This window comes from Peromyscus californicus, unplaced genomic scaffold (assembly GCF_007827085.1).
Source record: "Peromyscus californicus insignis strain IS unplaced genomic scaffold, ASM782708v3 Scaffold_15__1_contigs__length_86483966, whole genome shotgun sequence".
NCBI classification, from domain to species: Eukaryota; Metazoa; Chordata; class Mammalia; order Rodentia; family Cricetidae; genus Peromyscus; species Peromyscus californicus.
The window spans coordinates 82,832,457-82,844,159 of NW_026294447.1; the positions used below are offsets into that span (position 1 = coordinate 82,832,457).

The window sequence follows — 11,703 nt, forward strand, 5'->3', positions numbered from 1 at the left end:
CCTCACTTCTGGAAAGAGTTAGGTTAAACACCATGTACACAATGAAAATGTAGTATTAAGCCCTATTAAAATGGCAGTAGATGTAAACAATACCTACCCATTTATTAGAACTTAGAATCTTTAGTTATACACCATTCACTTAATTGTGTCAATATCCATTCAAAGCAGGCACTGTTACCCATGCTTTATAGATGAGTCTGCTAGGAGCTGCAGAAATATGAAGTAGGAATTCAGCTGACTATGACAAAGCTACACCTGGAAGAAGCCAAGGGACTTTCCAGAGGGAAAAGCCAGGGCTTAAGGAGTCTTGGTGATATTGGCTTTTGAATATTAGCCGTTTCCTGCTATGAATTTCTCATGTGCTATTGCAGCTTTTCCATTCCTAAAAACAGTGTGTTTGATCATTCATTGGGCACATTTTCCCCATTACTGTTGGAATATTTGGACAAACTTCCCCTAACTATGCTACAACAGACACAGTCAAGACCCCTAATTTCAGGCCTTTCTGTAATTATCATCATTTGCAACATCTGGCCAGGACCTTCTCCAGTTGAAAGTATCTTATCTGAGATTCTTCCCAGACTTTCTAAGAACAGACTTCAGCATCCCGACTATCTAAGAAGGCCTGGCGGATGTGCTAATCAAGCTTAACCTTCTTTCCTCCAAATGCTGTCTCTGCTCTAGATTAATTAATTCAGAACTAAAGAGTTTTTACTTACCAGGTACATCAGTCTGTGACTCAGTTTGTCTAGCCACAGAGTGCACTCTCCCGCCCTGCCAGAAAACTGCAGCAGCCAAGATAACTTGGACAGATAAGAGGCCAAAGGAAAGTAAGGCAGTTCTATTTTCACTCGTTGCTGATAGACTCCTGACACTTTACCTAACCACTTCTAAGAATATAGCTTGAGTACATAAATTCCCTTTCTCAAATCTATTAACCCAATTTAGCCCTCAGTTGATTCATTCCCCATTGGCCACTTCCCTTTTGGGTTGCAGATGATGGCTGACACTTACTGCTCTTTTGTGTGGATCTTATCACCCCTCCTTTTGACCCTGAAGGAATTCAAGCCTGGTGACCTTGCCTTAGCCAGAGCATTGCTATTGTGTGAGTATTATAACTGTAAACCTCAGAGACTTAGAGAGGACTAGATTGGAGGACTAGAAGAGAGAACTAGAGGAACGAGATGGACGATGAGGAAGAGCCAGGTGGGGGAAGAACAAGATGAGGAAGAACAAGATGAGGAAGGAGATGGAAAGAACTAGATGGATGAGAACCTAGACGGGGCAGAACTAGATGAAGGAATTAAGATAGCACTTAGATGGCACAGCAGAAAAATATAGAGAGAAATCAGGCATGAAAGAAGCAAAATCAGAGAGCAGAACAGAAGCTGTGTAGAGAGAGAACTGACTCAGAAGAATAAAGGGAATGGACTAAAGAGTTCCGTGTATGGGGTTTATTCGAGTATCCCTCAGATTAATTAATCTACCACAGGTAGCATCTCTTCTGGAACTCTGGGAAAAGGCTATCAAGGTCTTATCAAGGCCCAATAGTCTTCATTAGAAGCCACTTGGCCACTCTGGAAAGCAAGTGAGTAAATAAAAATGTAAAGTTTCTACAAATGTGAATTAAAAATGTTTGACCAGTTCACCTTCATAGTCTCTTCAGGCTTGACCATTCAACTCTAACAAGGAAGAACGACCCTACTTTCATAACCATCTATTTCCCTGGCGCACTGGTTACAGTACTCCACAGGGCCTTCAGGAGACTCTGCCTTTCTTCTATCAGTAAATTCCTTCCCGTGAGTCCAAAATCTAACGCAGGGCTAGGCTTCTAACCCAAGCGGACCAGTTAGAGTAAGCCACAGCAATTTTTCAGTGATTACCAAAAAAAGCTTTCTAAAGCTAGCAGTGAGAGGAGAGGAGGCTGAGACGCTTCTGAGGTATTCCTAAAGCCACAGAGTGTTCAGATACTTGAGGCAAGAAAGCCCTATTGTGTTGGTGTTTCTCTCTGTTGATTTGTGAGAGTCACAGCGGGTGCCCCGTTGGAGGATGGGCAATTTGTACGAAGAAGAGAATTTGTAGTGGAGGGAGCTATGTCCGGATGTCTGGAATCCTGGCTGGGAATCACCCTTTTACTGGTTTGGAAGCAAAGGGTGAGGCGGCAGTTAGGCATGAGAAAGGACCAGCACTGAGATTCAGTTGTTAAAGGTTGTGAAAGTCCCTCGGACGTCAGAGTTGATGGTGTGAACTCAGGTTCCCTGGGGGTGGGGGTGGGGGGGGGCGTGGCGGGTGGAAGAGGCCCACGTTGAAGATTCTACAAGGCTGATTGAATGTTGAGAACTTCTTGATGCAGAGAATTGGAATGTTACATATCTAGAGCCAAATTCTCCTGGGCTGCGTTCGCCCTTAATAATATCCATTTGTTGCCTACCTCTGTGTCTGACCTAACACACGTTCAACTAGGAAGCAGAACATTTGGAATAAATTACCTTTGCAGCGTAGTCGCTTCTACTAGCCCGAAGCTAAGAATATTACCAGCAAACGTCTGAAATCCATAGCAGAATTTTCTCTACTTTCCTGTAACCCACCTTGCTTTAATATATATAATGAATTAAATATTATTTTATGTGCATGAGTATTTTGCCTGTGTGTATGCCTGTGAACCATGCCTGGGGAGGTCTGAGGAGGGTATCAGATTCCTGGAACTAGAGTTCAAGACAGTTGTGAGCTGCCATGTAGGTGCTGGGAATTGAACTCAGGACCTCTGGAAGAACAGCCAGGGCTCTTGACCTCTGAACCATCTCTCCAGCCCTGTAACCCACTTTTCTAATGTCCTCACTGATGTATTTGGTAAATGCTTTTCTCTCTCTTTTTATTCCTTCCCCCCTCCCTCCCCCCTTCCTTCCTTCCCTTTCTGTCTTTCCTTATTTGTGTTGGTGTGTATCTCTGGGGGTACACGTGTATGCAGAGGTCAGAGGTCAACATTGGGTGTCTTCTTTGGTTGCCTTCCTCCTTTTGTTGAGATAAGAGCTCTCATTGAATCGTAGATTCAACTAGGCTGGCTGGCAATGAACCCTAGGGATCCTTCTGAGTGTCTCTCCAGTTTTAGAGAGTTATAGGAACATGCTGCCATATCTTCCCCCCCCCCTTTATAAACAAATAGGGTCTCACTATGTATCCCTGGCTGACTTGGAACTCAATGTGTAGATCAAGTCGGCCTGGAGTTCAATATGGATCTCTGGAACTCAGAGATCTGCTTGTTTCCCCTCTGCCTCTTGAGTGCTGGGACTAAAATCGTGGCCATCATCCCTGGCTCGCACCCCCGTCTTTTTATGTAGGTACAGGGGATTTGAACTCAGGTCCTCATGCTTGGACTGCAAGCATGCTGTTGACCTAGCCACCTCCCCTTGACTTAGGGCTTTCTTTTGTTCTGAGACTGTGAAAGTTCAAGTAACTGCTTCTGCAATGGAGTGCACTATTCTGGGCAACCTGGATACATTTCCTGGGCCATTTGGCTCAGAATAAACTACCTCTGAATCACTGTGAGTCAACTGTGGTGCCAGTGTGGGCCCTGATGACGACCCGCTCCATTGGAGGAGTTTCCTAGACTAGTGACTGGTGCGAAGTCATTCACACCGCCTTCCCAGGTGAACGTTGGTGAGTTCTTTATAGGACCCGGAACTCCCTTTGGTTTCAACTGAAGGTTCATTGGTTTACTCGTGTTTTTATGAGTGAGAGTTGGGGCTTAGTACTGATATATATATATTTTTTTTTTTTTTTTGGTTTTTCGAGACAGGGTTTCTCTGTGTAGCTTTGCGCCTTTCCTGGAACTCACTTGGTAGTCCAGGCTGGCCTCGAACTCACAGAGATCCGCCTGGCTCTGCCTCCCGAGTGCTGGGATTAAAGGCGTGCGCCACCACCGCCCGGCTGATATTTTAATATAGGCTTAAGCATAAGGGCTAAGAGATGCTCTGAAGAAAGTGAGACATGGGGGTGGATTCCTTCAAAAAAAAAAAGTCACCCATTTGTTTATTCCTAGCTGGTTGTTTAAGATCCTTGTGTTTGTTTTCAGAGAATTTGATCAATAGCATTTGACTTTCCCTCCCACCCCCCCCTTTGATATCTAGGCCTTGTCCTCTCCTGTTGATTGAAGATAAAAGTTAGAGAGTCTGAGCACCTGTCATAAAGACACCCAAGAGAAGAGACACTTGTTCCTTCCACCCTAACAGGTGAGAGATGTCAGGCGGTCTACCCAAGATGGGCAGTGGCCTCAAGACAATGTATTTCATCCTTGGATTGGGTTAGGCAGGAAGATACACATAAGGGACAATCCCTCAGCTACCCACACATGCACAGGATAGACCTAGATGCAGTTGGGGAGAACCGGTCTCAGGGTAAGACCCAAGAGAACTATTCCCCAAACAGCACATGATCTGATCCAAAACACAAATCCTTGAAGCTGGCATAGAATGTTGAAATTTTCAGGAAAAAGAAAAAAAAAAGGAAACAAACAAAGAAACAAACAACAAAACCCTCCTAAAATGGAAGCTGAAACTGAGAGAAAGCAAGCTTTGGAGAAATCCCTCCTTGGATACTCAGGCGATTTTACATAGCAAAGTAATAGCAACTCAACCTCTAAGTCTTAAAAAAATGAGGAAAACCCAATATTCTCAAGCAAGCCCCCCCCCCCCCCACAACATATTAGAAGTTCTAGGCAACAGAACCAAAGATCCAAATTGGGCAGACTACTTTAACTGGAAGTTTTAAACTCCCCAAAGTAGAAATTGAATGAAAAAATGAAATAAAAGGAGGAGGACATGATTACTCCTAAGTACGGAGAAGGTTTTTATCATAGACATAAAGGAGAAAGCAGGCAGAGGGAAGAGGCCAGGGTGAACATGGCTGGCCGACTAAACTGGACCATGGAAAGAGGATGGTGGCCAGAGAGGAACCGCTGACCAAGAGAGGTGGCCCAGGCCAAAAGCCCAAGAGATTGGCCACGCCAAAATGCCTGGATTATACAGGAATCAGGCTGGGGGAAGGGAAGCGGAAGCTTCCTGGGGGTGAGAGGTTTAGGGTAGGGACCGGATGAGAAGTGCTGGGAAGAGCCACAGGTACTGAGTGATGCTGAGAGAGCTGGCAGCATCCGTTTAGATACGTTAATAGGAACCTGAGTTAGCTGTTTGTCCCGGGTTTCTGTGACCTAACAGAAATGATGCAATTACAACGTACAAAGATTAGTAAGAGTTTGGAACCTATAAAAAAAAAAATCAACATAGGCTATTAATTAAAACCTTTAGAGGCTATATCAGAACTAAAGGTGAACACTGGGGAGTCTGAATTTTCTCAATTCCGATCCTCATCTGTCGTCTGACCTTACCACTTCCTCTCTTCCTGTCCACTCTTTCTACTCTCTTCTCTAGTAATCCACAAGTGGAAACAAATTCTGCATCAGAGGAAAACATTTATACAGCCCGTGAAAATAAAGCCTAGAGGAAAAAGTGATTCCGATACCATCTGTATTCCCTGACAAAAAAACAAGGCTAAAAAAATGTGATTATGAGATTTCCTGAGTCATCAGGACCTGCTAGGATCTGCTAAGGAATTTCCCGGCACACTATTGACTTACAAAACAGGGTTTTCTCACTTCTATAAGACATTTCCATTTGTAATGACTTCTCTAAGCTCTTAAAACAGGAACTCATATTTGACCTTTCACTGAGTCCTTCTTAGACCTCAAAGATGTAGAAACACAAATGTCCTACTGTGAGCGACATTGTTTTTTTTAATCAAAGGTAGCCAGCCTGGCAAGCATTTGTGTTTCCCTTCCCCTTGCAACATTAGCCAATCACATCAGATTGTGAAGTTTAGCTTCCTTCAGGGGTATGAGGTGCAGCCACCATCTACTTTAAGGACAAAAGAAGGAAGCCATATTGCCCTGTAATACGAATGTTAAATTTGTCTTTTCATAAAAATTCCAGAGCCAGATACTGGGGTAAATGCTGAAAGATCAGAGAGACAAAGGAATAAGCCACTGCCGAGTCTCACCTCACTTACTCCACAATTCCTCTGACTGAATGTCTCTGAGACCTTAGCCAAAAGCTCTCCAGCTGAAAAAGCCTTCAGCTGAAAAGCCTCTAGTTCCTGTCTCCTCATACCTTACATACCTTTCTCTGCCCAGCCATATTACTTCGTAGTGCTGGGATTAAAGGAGTGTGTGCCACCACTGCCTGGGTCTGTTTCTCTCCTAGACTGAGTCAATCTCACGTTGTTCAGGGCCAGGCTCTCATTAGCTTTGAACTCACAGGGATCCAGACGGATCTCTGCCTCCCAAGTGCTAGGATTAAAGATGTGTGCCACCACTGTCTGGCCTCTATGTTTAGTCTAGTGGCTTGTTCTGTCCTCTGATCTTCAGTTACATTTTAGTAGGGTACACAATATATCACCACGTTGCCCCCCACCCCCAGTCTGCTTGCTAATCCGATTTGGGTTCTGGTACACACTTTTTATAATAAGAATTGCCATGCCAAAGCTGCTTTCCCTTTGTTTGGGTATTATTTTATTTTATGCAACATCGAGGTTACTCTTTGTGTGTCTCTAACACTGCCTTGCTTTGTACTCTGATTTGACACAGCTGTGTTGCGTGTTCACCCTCCCTCTCTCTCCCTCCCTCTCTCTTTCTCTCCCTCCCTCTCTCTCTGTCAGTAAATGTAATAATTTGCATCTCGAGCCTTACACTTATGTGTCTTTACACTTGGTCCCCCACTGCCCTCCCCCATGCCCCAGGTGTTGACCTCCCAACCCCAGTCAGTGCCCCTCTCTGCTTCCTCGTTGTTATAGGACTTTATTACCTTATACTCCTCCTTCCTTAAGCTCTCTTTTTCTCCTCTCACGATCCCTTTTCTAGTTTCACAGTCTACAAAGACATATAAATACAGACACGTATATATATAAATGTATATATATATATAATACGTACATTCATATATAGAAACTCCACATTTGAGAGAAAGCATGTTGCGTTTGTCTTTTTCAGTCTGGCTTATTTAGCTTTTAACATAATGGTTTCCATTTTCCTGCAAATGTCGTATTTCATCTTTCTTTGTGACCTCAAACTCACTACCTAGCTGAGGCTGCCCCTGGGTCTTCTGATCTTCCCACTTCCCCTTCCAAGTGCTAGCCTTATAAATACGTGCCGCCGTGCCTGGTTCACGTGGTGACAGGAATAGAGCCCACTGCTCAGTGCATGGTAGGTAAGTGCTCTGCCAACCGAGCCACATCTTCAACTCTTAACAGTTTCAATATCAACAGCAGAATAGGAATCCTTGTTTACAGAGCATTATTTCTACCTGGGGGGCATTCTGACTAAATTACAAAGTAATTATGGAACTATTTTAATAGACAAATGTCTAAATTTGCTTGTAAAATTTGGCCTATTGTATAGAGTTTTCGTTGTGCCTACAACCTTCAGTCCTTCTGATCAATGGTAAAATAGACAGATGGAAAAAAAAAGTCAATAATTAAAATGGATGAAGGCCTTTGACTTCCTTAGCCAAGCTTTCATTAGCTCTTCCAGATCTAAGATCTGTCTCATTTAGAAAACATCAGTTTTCCCCTTATAAAAATAATCCCTGAGCAGACAAACTGCCTATGCTAAAGGGAAACATCACCTGCTATTATTACAGGGGATCTTTAAGTGGTAAGTGAGGCTTCAGAGTCAATTTGAGTCTCTCTTTTTTTCCATTTTATTTATTCATTTGTGTGTGCATATTTCTCAGTGAAATGAGCCTTCAAAGTATTCCATAGCACAGTTAGAATCCGTGGAGTGTTTGTAATCCCAGCATTGGGGAGGCTGAAACAGGAAGATGCCTGGGGCTCTATAGTCAGCCTGCCTAGCCAGCTATTTGGCAAATACCGGGTTCCAGTGAGAGACCCGTGCTGCTTTTCAAATGGTTGCTGGAGTGCAAACTCAGGTCTGCGTTCTGATGCAGCATCATTCTACCTACTGAACTCTGTCTCCAGCCTCAGGTTGACTATTTTTTATCCAGTTTATACAAAAGCAATCTCAAATAAGAACTGCGTTCAGTGTGTGTGTGTGTGTGTGTGTGTGTGTGTGTGTGTGTGTGTGTGTGTGTGTGTGTTGTCAAAGTTGACCAAACGCTAGAACCAAAGAACACATCTCTAGCAGTATAGATTTGGGACTAAGAATTTTAGGACACAATCAACTAAAAGTCACCATCATCATCATCATCATCATCATCAAAAGACATACATTTAAAAACAAATGTTCACATGTAGGGCATATAATTTGAGTTTTATTTAAAAAAAAAAAAGAAGGAATCCTTAACATGAGACTATTTTAAGGGGCTGTGTTTCTCAATTAAATGAGTCTTCCTGGTGTCCCATAGGACAGTTAGGATTAAAAACTACTGAACAGCCACAGTGAGTGTTGTGGTTATTACATGGTTTGATGTCTCCTTTACACTACTATAATTTAGTCATTACACTATTCCGCACCCCACCCTCCCCCCAAAAAATCTACAGGTTTTTCCACACTGCCCGAAGAGGAGTCCATGGGGTATGGTTCTTGCTTCTGGTCATAATGAAAAGAAGCTCACAGTGTCCAGAGTCTCTACGTCCTGCCAATGAAAGAGGGGGATGTCCTTCCAGCAGGAACCCACTTTAGCGGGACTAACTTTGATTTCTAGAAGGAATCGTCTACAAAAGGCAGTGATGGCATCTACATCATAAATCCGAAGAAGACCTGGGAGAAGCTGCTCCTGATAGCTCTAGCCATTGTTGCCATGGAGAATCCTGCTGATGTCACTGACGTCTCCTCCAAGAACTGTGGTCAGTAAGCAGCGATGACCTTTGCTGCTGCCACCGGAGACACTCTAATTGCTGGCTGCTGCATTAACCAGCTCCGAGCATCCTTCAGGGAGCCAAGTCTTCTGGTGGTGACTGAGCCCAGGGCCGAACACCAGTCCCTCACAAAGGCAACTTATTTCAACCTGTCTACCTTCACTCCGTGTAACATAGATTCTCCTGTGGCATTGTGCACATCGCCGTCCCATGCAACAACCTGGCAGCTCACTGGCTGGCTGGGTCTGATGTGGATGCTGGCCTGGGGAGTTCTGGACACGTGTGACGCCATCTTCTGTGAGCATCCATGGGAGGTCCTGACTGATCTCTCCTTCTACAGAGATCCTGAAGCAATCCAGAAGGAAGAGCAAGCCGGGATGAACAGGCTGTGACCAAGAAGTGGACAGCACTAGTTCCTGAGTTCACTGACGCTCAGCCTGAGGTGACAGATGGGTCTGAAAGTGTGCAGGTGCCTCTGTGCCTAGCCACCAGTCACCGACCAAAGACCAGAGTGCCCAGCTAGCCACTGAGGACGGTCATCAGCTCCTCTTGCTCAAGCCGCTGAATGGATTGGAACAATCACAGAGTGGTCACAAGCAAAATGGAAAACCAAAGGTGGGGGGGGGGGGGCGGGGAGAAAAAAGAAACAGCTTCGAAAAGAAAAAAAAAAGTTGTCTGAACATGGTGGTGCACACCTTTCAACCCAGCACTCAGGAGACAGAAGCAGGAGAATGGACCTCTATGAGTTCTAGGCCACCCTGCGAAAACTCAACTAACACTACTCACGTTTTGCAAGGGAGAAGTAGATAGGTAATATTGTAAAAAGATTCATAGTCCATTCCCTTTTTTTTTTTTTCTGATTATAAAGAAAAACAAGATTTGACTCTGGCTACAAAACCTTTGAAATCTTGATCTGTCATGTCTGGCTTCTTGTCTTTACCCCGCCATCAAAAATATATAGTGCAAGGGCAGGGATGATGTGACGCTTTGAAAAAATGGCCCCCAAAGGGAGTGGTACTATTAGGAGTTGTGGCCTTGTTGGAGTAGGTTTGGCCTTGTTGGAGGAAGTGTGTCAATGTGGAGGCGGACTTTGAGATTTCCTATGCTCAGGATACTACCCAGTATCTTAGGACTTCCTGTTGCCTGCAAGATGTAGGACGCTCAGCTACCTCTCCAGCACCATGTCTGCCTGCTTGCCACCAGGCTCCCCGCTGTTATATCGGGTGTGGGTTCACTTGTCACAGAGGCATTCTAAGGATGAGTTTTCAGCCTTTCCAGCTGCAGGGGCATCAGTCTCTGGTGGACTGACTCACTGCTACTTTACAAAGGGCCTTTTTATTGTTACACAATTCACACCTTTAACAAGTCACTTTCCCTATGTATACCAAACTCTCTTTCCTAAGACCCCCCAAAGAAACAACGCCAATGCAAAATTTCAGTGAGGAGACATCTTAACTGCCAGTCCTCCCCAAACCAGGTTTTGCATAGGCTTTGAACCTTTAGGAAACTCTCAGGTAAGATTTACATACTTCAAATGGAAGGTACCAGAAACAAAAGGTCACAGTCACAAAAGGCAGGTCAAAGCTAGGCGCTAACACTCAGGAATCAAACCAGCTGCAGAACTCCCCTAACACCCTTCCCCCATGATGATAATGTACTGAACCTCTGAAAGTGTAAGGGAGCTACCTCAATTAAATGTTTGCTCTATAAGAGTTGCTGTGGTTATGGAACAGCCATAGGAACTCAAAGAAAGATAATTTTATTGAAAAGACATTTTATTCTCTTATGTAAATACCCATTTACTTCCCAAAATCTGGAGTAATGACAAGATAACAAGACAAAATTACTTGTCACAAATAACGGAATAATTTGGACATTAAAGACTGATATTTTCTAAAATTAAAACTAGCCACATATGGTTATACCTATAAAATCAAAGGGACCTGAAAAAAGCTAAAAGTTAAAAAAATTCAAATATGGAAAACATAAAATAAAATATTTCATAGAATATAAATGACTGGCCGGGCGGTGGTGGCGCACGCCTTTAATCCCAGCACTCGGGAGGCAGAGGCAGGAGGATCTCTGTGAGTTCAAGGCCAACCTGGTCTCCAAAGCGAGTTCCAGGAAAGGCGCAAAGCTACACAGAGAAACCCTGTCTCGAAAAACCAAAAAAAAAAAAAAAAAAAAAAAAATATATATATATATATATATATATATATATATATATATATATATATATATATATATATATGACTGTAGACACAGGGGAAAAACCACATATAGTCTGGCTGAAGAGCCTACGGCTTATTGGGTTAGTAATGACACCTCCTCTCTTCTGATACCAAATTTGCTTAGATCATACTGTGTTCTTGATTATTTTAAATGTAGGTGTTACACACTTCTATGTCTGTGCCAGTGCTATGTCAGAGAGGGAGGAGAAAAGAAATAATAAGATCTGGATCACGATGGCTAATGGCCGCAATAAAAATTCTAAGGGTTTCTTCCTTAATGGCTTTCACAGCTAGTTTCCTCTCCTGAGAACTGCATTCCTGCCTACGCAGGCTCATCGTTATCAGACCCTACCACTGAGCCTTCCTACCATGGTGGGACACAAAGCAACACTTGTTCTCTGTACACATAAAATGTGGTCCTTGGTCGGCAAAGGAAACTGGGAGTTGATATCCCCACAAAAATAGCCCGACCCTGACTGAAGACAGCACAAGGTTGATTAACTGGTTAGACCTTTGTGATTATGGTGAGCTCTGTCAGGGTCTGACCTCTCTGGACTCCACTCCTAATATATAGAATACAGTTTATTTCCTCCTCCTCCTCCTCCTCCTC

At 43.7% G+C, this 11,703-nt stretch overlaps 1 pseudogene; it reads left to right on the plus strand.

Moving 5' to 3' along the window:
• Positions 1-11,387, plus strand: part of LOC128110434 (40S ribosomal protein SA-like) — a 44,552-nt pseudogene extending 33,165 nt beyond the window's left edge.
• The last annotated feature ends 316 nt before the right edge of the window (positions 11,388-11,703 follow it).